Below are 13,289 nucleotides of genomic sequence, written 5' to 3'. Positions count from 1 at the left end.
TTCAGTTTTAAAAAATGAAAAATAGATATCCAAGCCTGGTGAACAGTTATGCAAAGGATGAAGCTCAGAAATGCAATCAAAGAACAAATTGGACATACTGATCTACCACCATTACATTTGTGTGCAATTAAATTAAAATAGATTACTTGTCACTCATGAATTATATTCTGTTCTTCTATAGCAATTAATTTAATTGGCCTCGATGAACAACTCAGAGGTTTCTCATCTCTACTGCCCAGAAGCAGCACTTTCAACACATATATCACCTCGTATTTTTTTTGTTCAATTTTGAAGCTTTGCCATTGATTAAACAGTTAAAATAAGAAATGATTCAACAGCGAGCACCTCAAAATTTCCACCAGACAATGTGAAGAAAAAAAAACTTGCTGAAAACAGTATCTTGACCAGCTCATTACAGAATATGCTCATTAGGTTGTCATGAATTAAGTTAGAAAGACAGACTTTCAGAAAGTACACAGGCTGCTATATGGATAGATATCCGAAATATACAGTTGAATAGGAATAAATGCCAAGGAAATCCACAATGTAAATGGTCCTATTATCAATAGGAAAATGTAACATTATTTGTATTTCTTTGAACTTTAAATCAAGCATTATTGCGTTCTCCAGTCCTCCACAAGCTAATTGTATATCATATTAAAAACCTTGTTCCATAATGACATTTTGAAATTACTTGTTTTACTTTTTTTTTAATCAATGGCTATATTTAAATCACCATTCGTTTTGCTTTACAAGTTTGATGGCTAATGGGAGCGTTATATTGATCATAAACATCAACGGGATGTATTCTCACTTTTGGACAAGTAAATGGCCGTATATAAACATGCTGGAAAGTAAAAAAATAGCTAAACTTCCGTTCGCGTGACCAAAAGTGAAAGTATATCCCGTTGATGTCGGACCAATACGTCCAATATGCACAATATTGTCCACAATCAATTCATATAATGATCTGGAACAATTTCTGCTTCCGCTAAACTAAGAAGTAAATAACGACATTGTTATTTTACCTCTAATCTTTACTAAAAAACGAAAAGACTCCAAAGCCTATTAAAATGAACCCCTTATAAGCTTAACAGTTTACCGTTGTATGTAGCATGCCATTGCAACGGTGATTCACAAATAAACATACCAACCTTTCAATCGTAACTCCACTATACTATATAAGAAAAGCTAAAGAACACTATTTACTTTTTAAATTTAAATAGTGCATCGTATAAAACCACCAAATGAACTCAGTAATACAGCACTTCATGAATGACAATTCACCACCTATGAAAAGATACATGTAAGTGATACATTAGTTTTGTTGCAGTCTGAATGATCTTCCTCTGTCTGCTGATGGTGGCAGTGTCAGTGCCAGGACGTAAAAGATTTGTTAGAGCTAATCGACACCAGTGACTATGGGATTCTCCACCCTCGTCTGTGAGAGGTGGGGTTATTGACATGTACCTTCAGTGCTTGGTCTCATTAGTTTCAGCACTCTTCCCTTGTCCCCTACAACTCTGTCAAACATCATTTGTCCTACGAAGTGCCTCAGAGATTTACTCTCTCTCTCTCACACACACACATTTTGTTGTCTCTGTCTCTCTCTCTCTCTATGCTTTTGAAGATCTATGTTGCGCCACTGTCTAAGGCAGCTGAACCACATCTATGGATTCTAGTTCTACATCTACTGCTGGCAGCCAGGTCTTCCTAAAGTTGCAAGGTGGAGTTCCTTCACTACAGTTTTCCAACACATTATCTGGGAGCACCAAAATGGATGGAGAGTCACTGGGGGTCACTCGAGTTGTATTCTGCATAATATTGGCCAGACAACAAGAGTTCTTATTGCTTTCCAGTGAAGGCAATCAGCAACTTTGAAATGTTTAGAGCATATGTACAAAAAAGGACTAGTAGCATGTATATCTTTCTCACTCCCATAACTCGTGATCATGCAGGCAATGTTTAGGAGATATTGGTGCGTATCATATTGATAAATTAATAAACTGATATTACCTAAAGAGAAATTGTTTAAAAAAAGGATGCAACCCAAACCTACACTAGGTAGCATGCTTTATTACTGGGGTTACTCCTTTGCCAGCAATTTCATGGAGCTCTTGCAGTCTATTGTGAAAGAAGTGGAGTATTAGTTTAAATATTAAGGGCCAGATGTAGGTGGTCCATTACCGGTCGGTAAACCTGAAATTCGGTAAATTTCAGGTTTACCGACCGGTATTGAGCCATTTGCTATGTAAGGGAGATTCGGTAAATACCGAATCGGTATTTACCGATTCTGTATTCACCGAATCATCATTTACCGATCCGGTATTTACCAAATCGGTAAATGACATGTAGGAAGCACTTTGAAGAGTGCTTCAGTGCTTTATGGATTCGTTATTTACCACCAACTATTAGCTGGTGGTAAATAATGAATACCTCTGTAAATGCAAATCTGTGCATTTACACCAGTGCCATGTGGCAGACATACATACCCTGCCACCCTTGTTTCTTTCCCTATTTTACCGAATCGGTATATACCGATTCGGTAATTGCCATTTATTCCTATGGGCCTCGAGGCCCATAGGAATGAATGGCAATTCCCGAATCGATAAATACCGATTCGGTAAATACCGAATCTTAACGATTCGGTAATTTTTACCGATTTATTTGATACATAGCATTTATCGATTCTAAAATACTGAATCGGTAAAATACGGTATTTTAGAATCGGTAAATACTATTTACCTACATCTGGCCCTTAGTGCTAAGATCGCACAGGTATAGGTGTGCTCAAAGTCAATTTTATTAGTGCAATATAAAAGACTGAAATGCATAAAGGAGTGGGAGAAACAAGGCATTTATGTGGCATCCTCCACACATCCTGCTTAGGTCAACATGTTTCAGCCCTGCCATGATTTTACTGCATTTTTTGGCTTTTATTAGGACCATAGACCATACTAAGGCACCCTGTGGAGGGCCTTTGTGCCAGAGCGCGCCCTAACTACCTCACATTTTACACATCACATAAGAGACTGTATGCAACTGCGGCATGAAAAAAACATTTACTTGCTTGATGGAGGAGCACATATCACAACAGCGTTAATCTCGGGTGAAGTAGCGGACCACTCAGGAAGAGGAGAGCACAGCCAGCAGGTAAGTATTTCTTTTCCATCACAGGGTGCGGGCTTGCAGAGAGTGACACACATCAGGCCAATGTTGCTGCTGCCTGATTTTCAGATAAATAGGGATGAGGCTACAAGTGTTCACACTGTTAACAGCAGCAGGGATCTTGGGTGGAGTAGCAAATTACTGTGTAAGAGGATAGCACGAGGAGCTGTCTAGTATTCCTCTTCCACAGCATTGTGTTGAGGTTGCAAAGGGTCACAAGGTACACATCAAATGATTTCTGCATGTGCTGCTTGCTGCATATGCTATAAGAGATGGGGTGGCAGTCTTAGGGGTTCGCCAGCCTCCATGGTGTCGGCGGGAGAGAACTTTCATGTTTTTATGTTGGATTGTGCTCTCCATTTCCATTGTCCTGGCTCCTGTCTACTGGAGCTCCTCCAACCCCAAGTAAGTGCTGCCAAACACCGAAGCTGCTGGAGTCTGCACTTGGTTACACATGCTGAGCTGCACATACCTCTGCCCTAATGTGTGTTGCAATCTCATGTAGAGCATCAGACCACCATGGAAGAGAAGAGCATAAGCAGCAGGTTAATATTCCTCTTTAACGACAGTGTGGGGTAGTTGATGGTAACATGTTACAGAGCAAGTGCCTCATGCATATGCAGCTCTCTGATATGTTTTAGGAGATATGGGGCAGCAGCTAGAGGAGTTAACAGCCTCAGTATTGTCAGTGGGAGAGTCTGCCACACCCATAGCTGGGCGCAAGGAATTGGTGTGGGGAGGCTGGGGGCACTTTTCATGGCTTTTTGTCAGATGGTACTCACTATTTCCATTGCCCTAGACCCTCATACTGGCACTCATTCAAGCCCAAGTAAGTGCCCCCAATCTCCGAAGCCGGTGGGGTCTGCGCTCAGTTACACATGCTGATCTCTTGACACCTCTACCCCAATGTGTGTCTGCTCATTTTAAGATTAGATACCACTTTCTGCTGCTAGTAAGGGTTGTAATCAGTGATGTAGTCAGTGATGTCACTGATCATGTCATGAGTGATGTAATATGTGAGGCCATAAGCAGTGCATTCTGGTGTTATAGTTAGCTTAGCTAACTATAACTGTTGAATTTCACTGGTTTTGCAAGAGTGAAATCTGAGCCTAACAATAAAATTCCTGTAACCTTTGGTTTTTTCAGCTCCCTCAGAGAAGTGTTTGCTATGGCTTGGGGGAGTTGTGCTCCTGCCAAGCCATAGCATACAGCATTGCGGTAGCCACTGTGATGTTATATACAACAGATGCAACCTTTACAGTGTTTACATATCAATATTTGTGTTCTAACACACACGTTCAATTACATTGTATCAAGAGAGGGACAAAGCACTCAAGGACATTAATGACCTAGAAAATGAAATAACCAAACATGAGGATGAGAAAAAACAGGAGGAACTAAAGGAACAGAAGAAGACTTAAAAACTATGAACAAAAAATCAAACAGAGGAAACAAGAGAAGAATGACAGAGATGAGAAAGAGTACACACAAGAAAGGGTGTTGACCTTTGCCAAAAAATTTGATGCACCCAGGAGAGAATTACAAACCAAAAAAGTACACTCGGCCATGGAATCCAGTGAGACATTGGAATCAGATATCACAGATAATGAACAATCAGGCGAGGAAAGTGTGAGTCATCAGGCACTATCAGCGATTAAGACCCCTTTTCACGAGAAGGTCTTCCAATACGCCAATTTTGGCAAAGAGGAGGCAAGGCAAAATCTCCGGACCAACGACCGGCAGACAAACATGGCAAGGGGGCTGGGGGCACAAGAGGTAACAGGTCTCCTCTGATTACGAGGAGCAAGTAAACAAACAGAAGGAAATAACCAATGAAAATCTTACAATCGTAAACCTGACCTCCAAAATATTATCAAAGACAGAGGAGTCGGTATTGAAACTTTGCCTGTCCTTTTGTCCTCAGAAAAAACTGGAATATACACAAACGAGGATTGATCTGTTTAAATTCACACAGAAATTGAAACGCCATAAGTACTTCAAACTGAAACCACAGATGAACAGACCTGAAATGTGGGTAGTAATCCAATGACAACTATATTTTAACAGGGGAATCTCTAGAGAAAATAGAAATTCTAGAAAATCTATGACCTGATGATAAACAAACATTGGATACTCCCTTGAATATAGCACAACAAATCGAATTGGCAGGCATAGAACAAAGCAGTGGCAATAGTTCCTACAAGCCTGTGTCACAATTTCTACCCGAAATGCCCATGGATGCGATTGATATATTCCCTGAAGTGGTGGATAAAGATCTCCTACATTTAAGACAACAAAAGAAAGCAACAGGGCTAACTAGAAAAATCTTCTCTAAAGAACAACAACAAGCTTTGGTCAATATCTGCAAAGATAAACCTGTAGTGTACAAACCATCAGACAAAGGGAGAAACATTGTGCTGCAGCCATGTGAACAATACAGCTGTTAGAAATGGGATCTCTGGTTGGCTAAGGCATGTCCCAAAGCCAGGCAGAGACCACCACTCTAGTCAGCGCAAGGGAGTTACACGCTAAGATAACCCCTGCTCACCCGCTTCGTAGCTTGGCACGAGCAGTCAGGCTTATCCCGCAATGTGTAAAGCGTTTGCGCAACACACACACACAGCAGCAACACACGAGGCACCCCACAAAAGGAACTCCACACAAGGTTATATATAAACATAGCGTTTGTATTACCATAAACACATTAGATCATAATCACACAATTTACACTGTGCCAATTGGCACTGGGCAGTATCTACAGGGAATTATATATACCTTACAGGTCCAATTTGGCCACTGTCAGAACAATCACAAATCACCAATTGTAAATGTAGCACAAATAATAAATGTAGAGCACAACCAGTAACTACTGGTAAAAGTTAGGAACACACTACGCATTAATAATCACATTAGGCATAAAACATATTAGGCCTAAAAACCCTAAGCATAAACCGTAGTATGCAAATCAACCTACTAATCATAAAACACATTTAGAGGTCTAAAACAGGGATCATAAAATGCAGCACATAACTCACATGTCCTGTGCACTTAAATCACCTTGAGCAAGAGTCACCTTAAACCTAAATCACATCGCGCACTAGGCATCACAGTATAAATACATTATGTATTTACCATCATAAACACAGTGTGCCCCAGGCGGGGGCACATCTCAGGAATACTGTCCCCAGGCCAACTGGCCTCTCACAGGGCTCCAATGCCCTGTGTCCAAAAACAGTCAGGGCGCACTGCCTAGGCAGCGAAAGCAAAGGTGCGCAAGAGTCTAGGCCTAAACGTAGCAGCTGCCCACTAATTGCTGGGCAGCTGTAGAATTAGCATGGGCACCAGCGTGCCTTCTGAGCCCTTCGCTGGGACTCTGGAATGGACCCCAAGTGTTGCAGCTGCCTGTGCTCTCAGAGGGCAGCTGAAATTAGCAAGTCAAACTTGGGCACCACTGTGCCCCTGACCTCTCACTTGGGCCCTACGAATAAATTATGAGCACCATTGCAGCTGCTCCCTACCAGGTGGGGCAGCTGGTAAAAATGGCACTGGTCCCCAGGGGTCATTAGAGCCCCGCCCTGGGACTCTAAAGAAACAGTATCCCCCATGTTGCAGTTGCCCGCTACGGCGGTTCAACTGAAGGCCAGCAAAGTACTGGGGCTTTGGGAGTCCCCTCCGGGACTCAGTATTAAAGAAAAGAACTGCCAAAACGTTGCAGTGGCCTGCAACTGCAGAGCCGCTGTGAAGCCCCCCATCTCTCTTACTTCCTACTATACAGCCTCCCTGTCAGCCCCACTCATCAGAGCGTTCAGGACTCCTCAGAGGCTGGAACGGGCACCGGTGGGGTGATGAGGTCGTCCCGGCTCTCTTCTTTCCAGGGCTGCAACTCACAGGGCTCTCTCTCCTCATGAGATCCCCGCCTGGGAACCGGACCAACTACTGTTGTACGCGGGGCTCCCTCATGCTCCTGGGAGCCCCATTGACCAGCCGCACTCTTTGGCCTTCTGGCTGGTTTCTCGGGCACAGAAGCGCAGGGTAGGCTCCCGTTGCTTCCTGGTTCTTGGAGCGCTCCTCCAATCACTGCGCGGCCCTTGCGACGAGCCTCCAAGCTCAGGGGTGCTTTGAGCCAATCACAGCATGGCCCACGCAACGACCCTCCAGGCTCAGGGGCGCTTGAGTCAATCACAGTTCGGCTCTCGCGATGAGCCTCCAGGGTCAGGGGCGCTTGAGCCAATCACTGCCTGGCACTTTCAAGGAAGCTCCCGGGCCAGTGTCGGTGATTCCTTCAGGGCCCAGGCTTCTGCCAGCACAACAGCGGGGTGGGCTCCCGCTGTTTCAAATATCCATGAAGTGGCAACTATGCGGGGTGGGCACCCGTTTTGACAAAGATGCGGGGTGGGCACCGCTTTCTTCAAGTGTGCAGGTAGCGGGATGGGCACCTGCTCTCTCTCTTTCAAACTGCGGGGGGACACCCAATGCCCTAAAAAACAGCAAATATGCAGGGTGGTCTCCCGCAAGATCTCAGCAATGCGCTGCAGTTGAGAATAGGATCACTGCTCCTCGTAGGACCACAATGAAGCACTCCTCGGCAAAGGGAGATCCAGCAATTCTCTAGGAATGGGAATAAAGCGATTCCCAGGTGCTTAAATGCAAAGTCTAAAAAAGTTGTTTTAGCAGGAAGGGGGCAAGGGCTGGGCCCAGGCCGGCCAGCTCACAGGGCCCTCCAGCAGGGAGGCAGTCCATAGTGGCGGTTCCTCCTGCCGCCCAGCAGCAGCAGCAGGCCCCCCTCAAGTAAGGATCAAGAGAACAACATACATGGGGTCACAGCCCCTTCTTATACACACATTTCCTTTATCACCTAGCACAGGGTTTAGGGAAAACCAGTTGCAACTGGTTTGGGAGCACTTGAGCACTTTAATGTGTTCAGCTCCTCTTCTTCCATTCACAGGATGGGCCAGGGACATCAGACGCACCACTGGGGGGGGAGCCAGCATTGTGTATGGAAGGCACAGCCCTATTCAGATCCCAGGTGCAACTCTTCCCTCCCATCTACATGCATATCTCCCTATTCACCACCAGGCAGACCCATTCTGGCTCCTGGAGTCAAGCACATCGGCCAGCCCCTGTCAATCACAAGTCAGACAGGCAATTCACATTCACTGCACATGGAAATGCCAACTTCTAAAGTGGCACTTCTCCACTAGACACAATAAATCTGTGAACACCATTTCGCAGCATTTATTCTCATGAGTTCGTACACACTAAACTCGCCCCTGCACTCCTCTCACACCAGGAATTACCATGGACACACATATCCCCCATGCATTCCTATGGGAGGGCAGGCCAATCTTACCACACGCACTCAGATTGTGCATGCACTTTACACTGGGAAACAGTGTTAAAGTGCACAGAAGCCAAAAACAACTAACATCAGGTCACATTTAAAAGCAAAACATTTAGGGGTGAACCTGCCAAAAGGGCCAAGTCCAACAACACAGAGGCACAACAACAATTATCTGATGGGAATTGCTACCAAAAAATAAACCAATAATCAATAATCAGAGCATAGTGGCATATCAACAGCTGATATGGAAATGGCATGAGAAGAACATGCTTGAGACTGATGAATATTTATATCTCCGGTCAAATGTGAAGAAGGTTTTCAAATGTTGGTTTTGGACATTTCTAGTCCATACACATGCAGTACACATTAGAAAGGTCTTAAGCCTGTACAATGTTTCCTATAAAGCTGACCCTGAAACTTTTGGTGCACAAAGTTATGCTAGTTAAACTCATAGAGTTCTGTCTTAATAACAATATTTTCCTTATTCAAGATCATCATTATAGACAGATCTTAGGGACGGCCATGGGCACCTTCTTCGCCCCCAGCTATGCAAATTCATTTGTGGGCTGGTGGGAGGAGGAGGTGGCCAGGGCAGTCACCAATGAAAACTGGACAGCTAAGGTGATAGCATGTCATAGATACATCGATGACCTCTTTTTAATTTAGAGGGGGTCCCCTAAGTCAGCAAGGGCATATATCGATTTACTGAATACCAATTAAGTAAATTTGAAGTTCACTGGTGAAGTGAGCTCAAGATCAGTGAACTTCTTGGACTTAAGAGTCTATGTGGCAGAAGAGAGGCTGTGTGCCATGTTGTATAGAAAACCTACAGCAGGAAATTTGAAACGCCATGCTATCAGCAGCCATCCACATAAGCTCAATAGCAGCTTCACTTACAGTGAGCTTCTAAGATTAAAAAGAAATAACACAAAAGACTGTGACGTTCAAACAGTTGCCAAGTAGAGTATGGTTATATTTAGCGCCTGCGGCTCCGATAAACCAATATTGAAATAAGCCTTGAAAAAGGTGAATTCCATACCCAGGGCAGACTTGTTGAAAGATATACCAAAAAGACACCAACGACACTGGCAAATTTAGGATGATTACCACCTTCTCAGAGAATGCCAATTAGCAGTATTATGTGCAAGAACTGGCATACCTTAAAAACTGACCCTATTATAGGCCAGGGCATACCACCCATCCCTCTGTTAACCTTTAGGAAAGCCAGATCCTTGAACAATAATTTGGTATACAGTCACTATGAGAAAGAGGTCATAGGAAGATCTCGTAAGACACTACATGGCTTCTTTCATGTCGAAAGTGAAATGCCTGTTGCAACAGTAAGAACATTCTTCCTTTCACGGTGCCAGGACTGGAAAGGCCCAGGAATCTTATAAATTCATGACCTGCACAACATCATACACTGTCTATTGCCTGATAGGCCCATGTGGATTGAAGTACATTAGAAGTACAATTCACCTAACAAAGGTACGCATTTTGGAACACATGAGGGTTATTACTAACGCTGATGCAGCTACCCAGTGGCTGGACACTTTAGTAAGGAACACCGTAGCAATAGGGACCTTCTGACCTTTTCCTGTGTTGACCATGCCCCTGTCAATCCAAGAGGAGGGGACAGAATTTCAAGAGTCAGGAGACTTGAATTATATAAACGATGTACAAACCAAGGCCCCACAAGGTATGAATATCAGTGAGGAACTGTTAGTCCATTTGGGGGAATAACCAATCATTAACATCTCCTGACTATGTAAGAAAGAATCATATTAGCAGATTTCCGTTACCCCCACGTCCTGCCTTTTTTTCTCTTGTTTTGTCTATTAAATTTCATTTCTTAATTTCCTCTTTCTACTTTTCACCTTTATGGTTAAAAAGGACACATTAATAAATAAGAAATCTAATCTTTTTAGCACCAATATGTGTACAACATGATTTATCGATTGCAGATACAGCAAACACTAGTCCAGGTGATGTAGACAATATAAGCCCATACAGGCCAACATAATAATGTACACCGTATACATTGTGGACATGGACCCAATTTTGGGGGGTTATTTTGTGTCACTGTTTTTCACATTTTATCATTATCGGTGCTTACAGTGCCCATTGAGGGCAGTATACTGAGCTCGGTACTCACTGAGCAACCCAGAAAATAATATGAATTATGCTTGTTCATGTTCATTCATGAACTGTACTTGTATATATCTGTATATTCATCTGAAATCGATACAATGTAATTCAACGTGTGTGTAACAACACATATATCGATATGTAAATGCTGTAAAAGTTGCATCGGTTGTATATAACACCATGCCAAGATGGCGCCGAAATGTAAATAATGAATAGACCTTTGTGTCCTTCATTAATGTTGATGAATTTACACATGATAAGTGATGTTCGTTTCTAGCATGCCTGATGACACTGAGGAAGGCGACAGCTGACACACGTTTGTTTTCTGCACAAGTTTAAAAAAAAACTAAAACTCACATAGTACACGAAGGTACTACTGAGCTTATATATATATTTGGTCAACAAAAAGCTGATAAAGGAAGCAGTTACTTTGGATATATATATATATATATATATAAATATATATATATATATTACCTACTGGCGGTTGCCAGTAGGTAGTTATAGTTAGGATTGTTTTCCATAGGGAATCCGCAACATTCTATTGGGAATAACTTTGGCGCAGATTAAGGGATCTGCCTGTAATTTTCCTCAAATTTGTCTCGCGGTGGTCCGCTCCTTCCCTGAAAGTTTGGGGGGGATTCGTCAAGCGGGGGCCGAGATAAAAGGGGGTCCCAAAACATGTTTTTCCCATGTTAATTTCCATAGGGCGGTTGGACTCACTTTTAGCCCTAACGGCTGAATGGATTCCCACGAAACTTGGCAAAATTGTAGGGACTGGTAGCCCAATGTGCCTTTGCTATGTCTCAAGATATGTGATCCAGTGGATTTTGAGTAATTTAGGTTCAAAAAAATATATATATCCATAGGCGCTCCCGGCGCGCACCGCGAGTTCGCGCGCGGAAAGATGATTGGCTCTCGGGTGTCTGTCAACATTCAAAACAGTCCGGAGCGGCCGCCATCTTGTGTCTCGGTAGGATCGAGACACAAGAGGTGGCAAAAACAAAGGGGGAAATGACCATAAGGGGGCAGGGTAGACCCCTCCTGACCCCCTAGGTTTGATGTGGGGGCCATAAAAGGGCCCCGCGGGGCAAAAAAAAAAAAAAAAGTTTGTTTTTCGCGGGGGGAGGGCCCGGTACGCGTACCGGGGAGCGTACCAAAAATCAAACCCAGTGAAACAGTAAAATAATAATTTAAAGTGCTTAGAGGTAGGGTAGCTCTGCATAGAGTTGTTGTGTTCTGTGGGTGATATAAGTACCAGCATGTAGGTACCAATGCAGAGTTTTAAATTCAATGTAGATTGTCTCCTCTGTAGATAATGTGCATGTTGTTACAGAAGGTATTGTGGTATATGGAATCCATACCATAGTTTGTCAGGAAAGTAGAAACAACATGGAGGCAGGAGATGAAAAAGAGATGTGAAATACACATTGGCGATAATATAGTGGGAGAAAGGAAGTAACTATGAGCAAAATTACTATGTAACATAAAAAAGTTGCACAGTATACTATAAGTCTCACATTATATTATATTCAATTTTGGTACTATTTTATGAATTACATATAAAAAAAGAATAATGTCTGGAACAATTTTTAATTATTAAATAAAAATGTATTGCTCTGATTTTTCAAAATTTAATAACACTTCCAACATTATTTCGTCAGGAATGTCCTCATTTACTCTTGATCAAGAGACTGATCCAAAAAGTCTAAATCATCAATCTCTTCCTCTGGGTTGTTCTCGAGATCAATTTCGAATGAAATATTAAATTTCTTTGCTTCTCCTTCCATTTTGTTGCTGTATATTGCATAAAAATAAATATATCAGTAGAGAAAGGGCACTGTTAGGTTTAAGTTCAGACAGGTACTTCTGAGTTTTTAACAGTGAAGTTATCTTTGGGCAGTGTATGGTATCAGGCAGGAAGTAGAACTATTAAAAAGTGCATGTGATGAAGACTAAGTAAAATCATAATTATACTAGAGAAGCCTAACTTAATCCATAAATATAATAGAGAAGCGTATCTCAAGCTATAACTATAACAGAGGGACAATAAATAACGATCAGAAAAGTTTTTACTAATTAATTTATAGTGCTCCTTACAAATTAACAACTTACTTTTGAGAGAGGTGAAAATCCTTTCAAGATGTACCTCAGGTAGTCAAAATGGCTGTGTTTCCCTCTTTTTTCATTTATATTTATGTACATAACCAATCAAATGTCAGGAAAAAATAGTAGAAAATGAAAGTAACATTTTAATTGGTTGTAAATCCTAACTGTTCATATGTGTTTTTGTCATGTAATTTACCTCAGGATAGTTAGACAGGGCTACAGGGCAAATGGCTCAATGGAATTCCACCAAATTTGGGAAAATGGTAGGGACTGGTATGTAGTATGGCCTATTCTATATTTGGTGAACATCTCTACAGAGAATTTTATGTAAATTAACTTTTAAAAAATTTTGGAGCGCTCACCGGTGCGCGCCCGGTACGCGTACCGGCAGCGCAACGGGAGTCCTCCATCTTGTGTTTCGGTAGATTTGAGACACAAGATGGAGGACAAACAACGTTGGGAATGGGTAAAAGGGGGCACGGTAGACACTTCCTGACCCCCTAGGTTTTCTGAGGGGGGCTTA

The sequence above is a fragment of the Lissotriton helveticus genome, chromosome 2_2 (assembly GCF_964261635.1).
Source record: "Lissotriton helveticus chromosome 2_2, aLisHel1.1, whole genome shotgun sequence".
Classification (NCBI taxonomy): Eukaryota; Metazoa; Chordata; class Amphibia; order Caudata; family Salamandridae; genus Lissotriton; species Lissotriton helveticus.
The sequence above is the reverse complement of the archived record's forward strand: the minus strand, read 5'-3'. Positions refer to the sequence as shown.